The sequence below is a fragment of the Arachis duranensis genome, chromosome 1, assembly GCF_000817695.3.
Source record: "Arachis duranensis cultivar V14167 chromosome 1, aradu.V14167.gnm2.J7QH, whole genome shotgun sequence".
Lineage (NCBI taxonomy): Eukaryota > Viridiplantae > Streptophyta > Magnoliopsida > Fabales > Fabaceae > Arachis > Arachis duranensis.
In genome coordinates this window covers 95,050,151-95,062,656 of record NC_029772.3, presented here as the reverse complement: position 1 = coordinate 95,062,656, position 12,506 = coordinate 95,050,151, and the positions used below count along the sequence as shown (strand labels likewise).

The window sequence follows — 12,506 nt, the reverse complement described above, 5'->3', positions numbered from 1 at the left end:
AATGTGTAACAAAAAAATTACTTTATTATAAAATAAATATTAAAATAATATTAGAATTTATTATTTTTATTTATTAATTACTTATTAATATTTAAAAATATAAACTAAAATATATTATTCAATTATTATACTAAAAAAATAAATTAATGACTAAAAATAATAAATTTTAATAATGTAGTTTTTTTTAAGAAAACTACATTAATGTATTGGCTCAATATTGGGAAGGGAGGTGTTTTGTCGCGTTGTGGGTGTCAGTTTCAACACATCGGAAGAATGGTGACAGGACATCAGAGGCGTGGCAGGCGCTGGAAATACGCATGAGAGCGTGATGAGGTAGCTTGCAGTGATGGGTGGCACAGCCCTGGCAACACACCAGAATGTTTCTACTTGTCCAACACGCTTTCATGTGTTGATTTTCTATCTGTAAAATTTACCTACCTGTAATTACACCAAATAATCCTATTTTCAACAAAGACACCAATGTTTTTTTCATATTAAAAAAAATCAGCTACAATTTTCCCAAGTTATAACGGGTCCTTTATCCATGTGAATACACCAATCAGTCAGCAACCTGTCGGCTTGTAACAAAGCACCATGCTTTCGTGATGAATGAATCTATCATCATATCATGGGATATACTTATGGAAAATTTTCACATATACCATTTGCTTTAATGGTACAGCGATATGTCATGTACAACACGGTACCCAGTGAAGTTTTTGTCTTGTTTTGTGATATGAAATTCCGAAACAATCCCATAAAAATAAGTAAAATAACTAAAAGTGTAGTGAAAAAAGCATCGGCTACTTGGATGAATATTGTTACGTGGTTGATCGGCTACAACTTTGAATGGCTTGGAGCTGATGGGCTTATTGGTTCGGGTAGTTTTAAAATATGGAGAATGACAAAATTGGACCGAAATTCGGATGAATTATATTCGAAGTTTTTTTATATTGTTTAATGAGGGATTAGGGTTCTTGAGCCACACTCTGATATTGAAAGTGCTATCTATCTATGATGTTACAAAATCTCTAATCTCTCACTCTGATAAAAAAAAATAAGGACGAAAAACTGAAATAAGGGTTTGTGATTAAGGGAAGAAAGTATATATTTTCAAAAGAAATAGAAAAAAAAAATAAAAGGTCAAAATTTTGGTATAGTCATAAGGTGGCAAATAGGGAACAATGATAGAGAATTTCGGCTATGGAAGATAAAGACGTGGCAAAGGAGGAAGGGAGGGGAAAGCCAAAGCAAATGATTAGATGATTTCAAATTGTTTAGACTATTAAATGGTTCTAATAATAAAATATATATTTGTAAATTTTTAATTATTATAAATAACTTTTAACTAATCTTATTTTTTTCGATCTTAAAATTACTAATTTTTTAATTTATCATTAATTTAATTTTTAATTATTTAATGTGGTAACTTAATAATATAATTCTAAAAATAGGATAGATAATGATTGATGATACAATGATAATTTATAAAATAAAAAATAAATTTTAAAATTAAATCATATATGAAAAATTAATTAATAATAAAAATTAAATAAAATTATTTAATAATTATTAAAAAATTACAAATATATTTTATTATTAAAATCATTTAATAGTGCAGATATTTTGCTATTCCTAAAATCGGAGTCAGTGCCTAGTAGAAGGGGTATTAGATAGTGTAACTGTGTAAGTAAGTGGGAGGTTCACTTATAGGGGAAGGAGAATTGAGGTGGCTAATCCCTAATCTGAAAAAAATGAAAAAATTATTGGGTCTTTCCACTGCTGTAATTTATTTCGTAATTCTGGCTCAATTACTGTGGTCCGTTAATTCCGCACCTAAGTCACACGGGGACAGGCCCTGCAATTACAACGAAGCTGCCTACAGAGAGCGACTAAACCGCTATGGTAGAGTACCTATACTAAGGGCATGGTTCTACAATTTCTAAAATTCATTCTTCCGTTAAAGAGACATCCCGTTATTTCCTCACCCTACTCTTAACAATGCTAATGCCACGCTGAAATTATTCTGCAACATCTGAACCTTCCACATATTTTATACAATATTTCAACAGTCCAAAATCGATAGATACCAATATACCAGTCAACTATACTGGTATATGTGAAAACGTTCCTATACTTATTAATTTACATCTTATGTACATACATTTGCATCGATTTTATGTACTTTAATTGCACTCATCACTTTTCAACAACCAAAGTACAAGTCGTTTACACGTAAGACCCTCTTTTGACGATGCTCACCCGCATATCTCACAGGAAGCTTTGGACCTCCGCCCACCGGGTTCTCCTCTCAGCTCTCTGCTCCGCTGCCCTCACCTCTCTCACTCTCACACCTTCTCTTCTTCTGCCTTTGCTCTTCGTTCTACAGCTTATGTTTATTTCGATGTGAGTTTCTCCATTCTACTTCACTTGGTCTCGGGGTTATTTAAATCGTCATGCCAACTTGTTTATTCCCTTCTTTCGCAGATGCTCAGTTGCTTCACCTTTTATTTGATCAAGAATCGCATTGATTTTGTTAATTCTTACTGCCATTACTAGCTAGCTAGGTTGATCAATTGTTTTCCCTTCTATTTTCGCACTAAATAGTCACACCAATTTCGCTCTTAGACTTTGATACAGTTAATTTATGAGGTGTTGTTGTGATGTTGCCCATTACTTATAGTTATAATTGGTGGCTGCATAATAATTAAAAGTAATGAAAATTGATATATTTTTGGAAGCCTTTCTATGTGAATTGGAGTGAGTTTGAGTGTTTATTTCACCATATTCGTTGAATTTCCATGTTGTAGTTCAATTTTCTGCATTGGAAGAGACATTGCTTTTCTACTCAACCTGCACTAGAACTTCCGGCCGGTAAGATCGTGGATGTGCCGTTGGCACAAACTGGGTAAGGTGTTGTAGAATGTGAACTTCTCAAATGGCATGTCCAAGAGGTGATTGTATATCCTACATTGCTCTATTTGTCAGCGACTGTTGGTGATTCAGAAACTACAAAGTCACTTGATTCTGATCAAATATTTCAAATAATGCAGAGCTACTAGATTCTGATCTTGAAAAAGGGAAACGTGCTGCAGTGTTATGAACACCTGCTGTAAGGAGTCTTGCAAAGCACCATGGTATAGACATAAATGAAGTATGTGGAACTGGAAAAGATGGAAGGGTATTGAAAGAAGATGTGCTCAATTTTGCTGCTAATAAGGGAATAATTAGAAATGTATCTGCTGCTTTGCATGCTGATAATGTAGAGAAGCCTCAAGGAGCAGAAGGATAGAGTGTGACACCTCACACCTGGTATAAATCACCATCAGAGGATAGGATACTTCCCCTAAGGTAAAAGCATCCATATGAATCTGAACCCCTTTTCTTCGTGTCTTTCTTACGAGACAATGATACATGTCAACCTGGAAAGAAAACCGTGATGACCTTGAATTGCAATAGCTTGGAAGTAATTTATTTTCTTCTCTATTCTCTTTTAGGGGATACCAAAGAGCAATGTAAAATCAATGTCTCTGGCTGCCAAGGTCCCACATTTCCATTATGTAGATGAGATAAACTGCAATGCTCTAGTGGAGCTTAAAACAGCGTTTCAGAAAAACAATCCTTATCCAGATGTCAAGCACACTTTTCTGCCAATATTAGTCAAATCATTGTCAATGGCCCTCACCAAGTACCCCTCTTTGAATAGTTGCTTCAAAGAGGATTCAATGGAGGTCATATTCAAAGGTCTGTCTCTTAAACATTACAGGCTGAACTCTCGATATGTCTTGCTAGCCTTCTTTGAAGGTTGAATGTGTTTAAATTTTGGTAGATTCAATGTTTTTCTAGTTATAGTTGGTTCATATGTGGTGTCTGTTAATTCAATAGTTTATTTGAGGCATTAGCCGTCAATTTGGATCTGACAAGATGGGTTTACTTGCTATAGGTTCAGACAACATTGAAGTTGCCATGGCTACTCCAAATGGTCTAGTTGTACCAAACATAAAGAATGTCCAGTCTCTTTCAATCTTGCAGGTTAGTTTTCAATCTCATGATTGCTTTATGCACACATTGTTATTTCGATGAAACTGCATGTCATCAGTTAGAGAGGTCTGGAAGATAAATATGATTCATAATTTGAACTGCTTGAACAACATATATTTTAGTTCTTGACTTACCATTTTTCTCTTTCGCTGGACTGGTGGTATTGGACTCTACTCCTTTCGCTGGACTGGTGGTATTGGACTCAGCTCTGGAATGGAGACTTGGGAGAAAAAAAAATAATTTATGAAAATATTAACCTAATTCTCTAAAATATATTAATTATGTGCTTAATTTGAAACTTTTTATTAAAAATAAATTTTTTGAACTTTCTTATGTATATATGAGAAAATTTTATTTTTTCTAACAAAAATTGTATTCTCTTCTTGTATGATCACTTTTTAATCTAAATAGTAAAAATAAATAGAATAAATAAGAGGTGGAATTCTTTATGTATTCGTAATTTTTGTGTGAAATACAAAAATATTTGACTATTTTAATATTTTGTACTGTTATGGTGGCAGTATAATTCGTCACTGACGTATAAAAAAAAGTAAATTATGTAAAGGCAATGTTTTGTGATTTTTTTTTAATTATGAAAAAGCAGAACATACAATGATGTTAATACACAATTTAGATTATTTTTGGGGAATCCATTCCTAAAAAAAGCTAAAATGTGTAGAGAAAATAAAAACAAAAATATTCATACAACGTGCCCCTTCTTATTTAATGTGTTGGATACAAATTGACATACATGGAGAAAGAGAACTAACAGCTTCATGATATCATATCGTATCGTTTTATTTAATTACTAGTACTTGCTTTTTCTTCGTCTGTCTTTGGATTAGTGCAACCGCAAGGGTTGAAACCTTTCTGAAGCAACTTCTCAACCTCTTCAAACTGAAGCCCTTTGGTCTCTGGTACCAATAGATAGATGGCAACGAGCCCAATTGTGGAAAATATAGATGGCAATGAGCCCAATTGTGGAAAACCCAGCAAAGAGGAGGAATGTTCCTGCAGCCCCAAGTGCATGGATGAGTGACAAGAATGTCAAACTCACTATGAGATTAGCACACCAATTTGAAACTGCTGCTATGCCTCCACCAATTCCCCTGAATCTCAATGGGTAAATCTCTGAGTTCAAAACCCAAGGTACTGATCCCATTCCAGGAGAGTAGGCTAGGATATATAGTCCCAACACTATAACTGCAAGCACTCCAATTTTGCTTGGGCATCCATCAGAAAACCACACGCGCTTTTGCTCACCGCACACCGCTCTGACTTCCTTTGTTTCCGCCAGGCATGCTCCCGGAAGATGCTGCATCATGTTCATTGATTATGTTAGATTAGATTAGACTAATACATAGATATATATAAGTTGAAAGAGATGGAAGTGATGAACTTACATTGCCCCCAGTGCTGGCACAGAAGGCACATTCAGCTTTCAAACATTTCATGCAATTCCATGAAGAGACATTAGGGGCATCAAGATAAGCCTGACATGTAGCGTTAGCACCGAAGCTGAGGGTGTCAACGTTGTCAATTGGAGGAGCGGTGGTAGCTGCCTGATAGAAAACTCCGGTGAGAGTGAGGAGGCAAATGATTATTGCAATAAGGGATAGGAGCATGAGCTTTCTCCTTCCATATTTATCGATGCAAAGCATGCTGAGGATAGATCCAACGGCGTTGAGACCAGATGTGACGAGGGAGAGTGCAAGTGCGGTAGATTTTGATGCAATGCCGGCAAACTGAACAATGGTTGGGCTGTAATACATGACGGTGTTGATGCCAACGAATTGTTGAGCGACTTGAGCAGTCACGCCTGCATACAATCCTCTTCGAACAGCAACGTTGCTGAAAGCAGCCTTTATTTTCTCTCCAAGAGTTTGACCGATCAACCCTTCCTCTTGCTTCTCTTGTTCTACGGCTTCTCTCATTGCTTTTATCTCCCCTTCAATCTCGTCTGCTCTGTAAATCTTTTCTAGGATTTTCCTTGACTCATTTTCTTTCCCCTGGTTGTACAACCACCTCGGTGACTCAGGAAGGGTCAGCATTAAAACGAATTGAACCACCGCCGGAAGTCCGGCCACCCCAAGCATCCAACGCCACATTCCAGGAGTCTATATATTATGTTAAATAGTTTAGTCAAATATGTTAAATTATCTAATTATTTTTAGTTATTATCCAAGTAGATATATATATACCTTGGTGAATGCGAGGTTGATAAGGTAGGAGAGGAACTGGCCAAAGGTGATGAGGAGACCATTGATACAAACGAGAGCTCCTCTAATGGCAGCTGGAGAGGCTTCTGAGATATAGAGAGGGGAAGTCATGGAAGCTATGCCAACTCCAAAACCAACCAAAATTCTTCCAACAACGAGGACCCAAGGAGCAGGGGCAATGGCCATGACTATTGCGCCAAGAAAGAAAACAATATCAGCCCCAAGATAGAGGTCTTACGGCCGAGCATGTCGTTCATCCATCCACCAAGTGCAGCACCAATGATGGCTCCCGCTACAGCCATACTTACAATGACTTCCTGCAACCATAATTTCTTATCAACTTCTACAAAGTCCTCGCGAATGTAAAGCAATGCTCCTGAGATAACACCGGTATCGTAGCCGAAGAGGAGACCTCCAATTCCGGCCGATAGAGCAAGGCGCATGATGTAAGGCGAACTGGTTGCTCTTTTCCAGAATTCCGTAAACTCTTGCTTACTAGCTGCCTCCGGCCCTCCTTCCATTCTTACTGATCACCTTATTAATTTAATGTCAACCCTATTGATGATTTATAGCTTACCTCTACCACTTGCACTCCACGCTGAAAATATTATTATTCCATCAATCATTGTTTATTTATGCATGCAATTAATCTCATGCATTTCATAACATCATGCAGACTTTCAATTATAAAGTAAAATTTGATCTTAAGGATAATTAATCAATAATATCTATTCTTTTCTATTTCGATCTTAACACCTTATCAGAAAGGTAATTATTATTGTTCCTAATTAACTAATTAACCATGTAGATTTGTGATCAGCAACACCAAAACAATTAGAAATATATCCTATCATATCATTATTATTTATTTATATATAAAGGAAAGTACAATCCAAAAAAGAATTGAGAAAAATTAAACAGATAAAATATGTTAGGTACTTGTATTATAGAAAAAGCTGAGGAAATAAACTTTTGTGTGGAAATCACAGCACACTAATGTTAAACTTTTACAAAAAGTAACCATCCCCGCTCTAGGGATATAGAACTTTAGCGATCCAGCATTCCCCCTCTCCTCCTTCTATCTAGTCGTCCCCGGGCGGGATCACCAAGAACGCCTTAGCAGATACATTTCAATCTGGAGTTCGAGTTGTTATCATGCCGTCCTGATAGTTCGAGGGCCGTGAGAAGCATAGCTAGCATCCCAAAGGCAAAGGTAGGAGAAAGATCTTGCTTTGAGGCTCGCTCTAGATCGGATGGTTCTATGGGGCCTATATGGAGCTAGCCTAGCGATGGGAGCCTCCCGGGCAGGGAGGTTCAGATGCAGCTTCGTAGCTTCCTCGCATGGCACTGGAAAAGGAATAGGAAAGAGATGGCTTCGACCACTAGGTATTATGCTTCCTTTTGTCTCGGAAGTCCAAAGTTATTGTCTTGTATTATTGCTTCAAACTCTGTATTCTTTTTCCTTTATATATAAATCTTTCACATTAATGGCAGCTAATATATTCATATATTTAACAAACAACAAGACCAAAATTTTCCTTTATTATATTCAATCCTGTCTTAAACCGTATATTAGTTTTCTTAATCCTATCCAATTCTTGTTTTGTTTTGTTTTTTGTTAAAATTAATCTGTTTTTTCATGTATCTTATCTATTTATAATCTAAGTAAGCTAAGTTCTCTAACAAAATAATAAAATAAAATAAAAAATAAGAATAAAATAGTTGCTTATTTTTATTTTTTTTATTTTTACCAATATATAAAAGTCAAACCCTTCAAGTTATGTAATTTTATTATTAATGATATATAGGATATATTTCTAAGTATTTCTGAGTATGTGATCGCAACTTTACATGGTTAATTAGGAACAATAATAATTACCTTTCTGGTAAGGTGTTAAGATCTGGATAAGAAAGAGTAGATATTATTGCTTTAATTATCGTTGAGATCAAATTTCACTTTATAATTGGAAGTCTACATGATGTTATGAAATGCATGAGATTAATTGCATGCATAAATAAACAATAACAATTGATTTATGATTGATGGAACAATAATATTTTTAGCTTGGAGTGCAAGTGATAGAGGTAAGCTAGAAATCATCAATAGAGTTGACATTAAATTAAGGTGATCAATAAGAATGGAAGGAGGGCCGGAGGCAACAAGTAAGAGTTCACGGAATTCTGAAAAAGAGAAACCAGTTCGCCCTACATCATGTGCCTTACTCTATCTGTCGAAATTGGAGGTCTCCTCTTCGGCTATGACACCAGTGTTATCTCAAGAGCCTTGCTTTATATTCGGAGAATTTTGTAGAAGTTGATAAGAAATTATGGTTACAAAAAGTCATTGTAAGTATGGCTGTAACGGGAGCCATCATTGGTGGTGCAGTTGGTGAATGGATGAATGACAGGCTTGGCCGTAAGACCGCTATCTTGGGGGCTGATATTATTTTCTTTCTTGACACAATAATCATGGCTATTGCCCAAGTTCCTTGAGTCCTCATCGTTGGAAGAATTTTGATTGGTTTTGGAGTTGGCATAGCTTCCATAACTTTCCCTCTCTACATCTCCGAAGCCTTTCCAACTGCCGTTAGAAGAGCTCTCGTTTGTATTAATGGTCTCCTAATCATCTTCGGCCAATTCCTTTCCTACCTTATTAACCTCGCATTCACCAAGGTATATCTGCTTAGATAATAACTAATAAGAACTGTTAGATAATTTAATGTATTTGACTAAACTATTTGAAGATGCTTGGGGTGGCTGGACTTCTGACAGTGGTTCAGTTCGTTTTAATGTTGACCCTACATGAGTCACCGAGGTGATTGTACAACTAGGAGAATGAAAAGGAGTCGAGAAAAATTTTGGAAAAGATTTACAAAGCGGACAAGATTGAAGGGGAGATTATTCAAAATTATATGTATACCGAAAGTTTATTTCAGAATCATTATGACAAAAGAAAAATTCACATTTATTATAATAACAAGGCGCAAGAATAATTTAATTTGTTGCTAGATATTTATTTCAATTGAATAATTGCTGAATTCAAATCTTTTTTAAAATATGAGGTGGTAATAACTAATAAGTTGTAAATCAAGACTTATAAACTATACGTGTATATTGGGATAGGAAACATAGAACGCCCTTAATCATTGCTAGTTCTAATATGAATTGAGACTAAAATCCAAGACATTTTTCTATATAAGTGATTTTATTAGTAAGATGATCGATGTTATATTTATTTTAATTTTTTTTCTCATAAAAAGAGAAAAGGGTCAAGATACTTCTTGATGAATAATTATACTTTTTATTTTTAATATTAGAGAAGAATGTATATTTTATTGAATCATGGAGATGAAGAAGAAAAAATCTGAGGGCCAGATTTAAAAATATGAGGATCAGGTTTGTGTTGATGGTTTCTTATTTTTTTAAACTCACAAATCCTTTAAATTCGTGTTTATTATTTTTTTATTTTAAAATTACAAATTTTGGGTCATATTTGTGTACTGATAAAATTTTATTATGAAATCCGACTCAAATTTCTTATCTCCATATTAAAAAAAACACTCGATCTATCCATGCCAACGAATAGCACATTCTCTTTCTCCATTTCAAAAATGAAATTAGTCAAATAATTAAGGTAGTCCAGAGTGTGATATGGGATATACTAGTATTGTAATAATAATAAGCACAAAGACCTTGTTTAAAGCGTGTGAGATATATACACATTGATCAAAATAATGGCCCACACCTTACTTCTTTTGGATCTGACTTCGTCATTTTTCCAAATATGTAGAAGCATATAGGCACTATCTCTACCCAATTGATAAAAATAAGAAAGATGCATATATGCTGCATTATACCAGAAGTTTGGTTTTATCATCAAAGAGATGGAAAGCTACTAGCTCTATACTTAGTGAGCATGTGTGTGAAATGAGACTTTAGCTATTGTATAGCGTTAGCCAGATCATATTTGGTGTATTTTGGGTTCTCATGCATTGCAATCACAAATAACAACACGTATTCTCGCTACTTTACCTAAATGCTTCTACCTAAGCAACATACATATGTTTCTAGCTAAGGTGGTTTACATAAAAAGCTATTGAAGCCACTCATTATTATTATTATCATTATAGTGAGAACTTTGTGGTGGGTGGTGAGGTAGAGATATAATTCACAAATAACAAAATTAAAGCATGCATGCCAATGAATGGCTACCCACTAATCTATGCATCTTTTGAATTTGTTGACCATGTTTATCATCATTCAACTTGCTTCAAATTAGGCTTGCATGCATATGTATTTTCAATTTCATAATAACCACAGAAAATCTATATAGTATTAATTAGTGATTCTTTTATGTTAATAACACTTCCTTAGTAATTGATTCAAAATGTAGCACCTTGAATCACTGTTGAATAACGTTTTTAGTACAACAATCTTTGCTAGGTAATCAACCGGAATCTACTCAAAATTAGCTGGCTAGGAGTTGTTTACCTATACCTTTTTCTTAATAAAAATGTTATTTAGTTGTAAAAATTTGTGAGTGCTTGTCCATTGATACTAATAGTTATTACTTTTAATTTAAAAAAGTCCTCATATATAAAAACTCATTGTAAAATTAGAGTTGGAATATTCTCAATTTGAGAATAAAGTTAAGATTAGCTCTAAACCATATCATACCCTACTCATTACCACCCCTATCCCCTGTATCTAATGCTTAAATAACAATTAACAATTGGACTAAATTTTGCGGTTCGATAAAGAAACCAAGAAAGTCTAAAATAGTGTCAATGTGTCTAAGAAAATGGAATGGCGTGTGGAAGGAGTGTGGATGGCATGTGGGAGTGGAACCCTCACTCATTCAACGCACTTGATATTTTGTTTCTTTATAGGACCCGCCGTGCCACTTGTTCGCGCTGCTGTGCTGTTTGTCCTGTTCTCTCTTAGCTGCTTCTACATAAAAAATCAAATGAAAAATCCATAAGCAAAAATATATCACGTTATTTTTGAAATTGTGATTTGTGAACAAGTCACTCATGCTACAAATTAAACCGAGCAATAAAGTTATAAATTTCAAAATCTGCACAACAAACCATGTCATCAAACGACATAGGTCTCCTCTATATATATTATATGATATATACTACGGAATTCTAGTTATCCAAGTATCATTCCAAATAACCAACAGAATAGAATGAGAATTAAGCATAAAGATTTTGACATCAGATTAATTAGTCTCTAAAAAAAAAAAAGATATCAATTTGGTCTTCTATAATAAAAAATAGTGGATAAATTTTGTTTTTCTATCAATTTATTACATAAAACTTAATAATTATACTTATATATATTATTAACTAATATAACGTATCTATTTATGAAAGATTATTACGTAGATAATAACTTTTCGAGCAAAACTTCATCTATTTTTATAAGAATCATGATAAATAAAGAGCAGTTGTTAAAGGGTATAGACAAACTCAAAAGGTAATGAATCATTTTCTGTCTAAAACTATATTCTTTCCATACTCATGTGGCAACAACAAAATACACACCAGTATAGATAACAAAATACATGAGCAATTTCTTTCGATTCGTAAGGATATGCACAGTGGCGGAACCAGAAATTTCATAAGAGGGGGGCCAATTAAATATAAAATATAACAAAAAATTAACAAAATATGATTTGTAGCATATATATCAAAAAAGTAATTATATTATATTATATAAAAGTCAATGTTCAACTACATACTTTAAGATTTTGATATTTTTAAACTTGCTCGACGATGCTTCATGGAACTAAAATCATCAATTATCATCTCTGAAGTGAATTTTGAAGCAATTTCCTTTTCAATATATACAATTATACAATCTGCTAAAAATTCATCTTCCATCTTGTTTCGAAGCCTTGTTTTAATAATCTTCATAGCTGAAAAGGCCCGTTCAGTTGTTGCTGTTGTCACAGGAAGAGTCAAAACAAGACGAATTAATCTATCAATTAAAGGATATATATTTGATTTTCCTGTCTCTGTCAATTTTTGACACAATTCAGCAAGAGTAGACAAATTCTGAAAATCTGGAGCTTTAACCACATCAAGTTCATAATGTTGTAACTCATAATCCAATTGAATCTTTTCTTGCTTAGAAAAATCTAAAGAATAGAAATTCTTTACAAGATTGCATATGTTGCAAACACTGAATAACTTGAAAGCATCTTTAGGATCTAAAGATGTACTCAATATGAGGAGCTCG

At 34.2% G+C, this 12,506-nt stretch overlaps 1 long non-coding RNA gene and 2 pseudogenes across 2 annotated transcripts in view; 1 reads left to right on the top strand and 2 right to left on the bottom strand.

Moving 5' to 3' along the window:
* Positions 1-2,241: 2,241 nt before the first annotated feature.
* Positions 2,242-12,506, top strand: part of LOC107463405 (uncharacterized) — an 18,562-nt gene continuing 8,297 nt past the window's right edge. Inside the window, exons 1-6 of one of the 2 annotated variants that reach the window (XR_008007094.1) lie at positions 2,242-2,406; positions 2,811-2,954; positions 3,054-3,351; positions 3,498-3,744; positions 3,944-4,032; positions 4,887-4,998. This is a non-coding gene — a long non-coding RNA (uncharacterized LOC107463405). Of the gene's footprint in view, positions 2,407-2,810; positions 2,955-3,053; positions 3,352-3,497; positions 3,745-3,943; positions 4,033-4,886; positions 4,999-12,506 lie in introns of those variants that run through there. The other variant, XR_008007093.1, reaches the window with a different exon arrangement.
* The window catches only part of LOC107463772 (inositol transporter 4-like), a 35,325-nt pseudogene continuing 27,054 nt past the window's right edge, over positions 4,236-12,506 (bottom strand).
* Positions 5,199-7,038, bottom strand: LOC107463397 (inositol transporter 4-like; annotated as a pseudogene).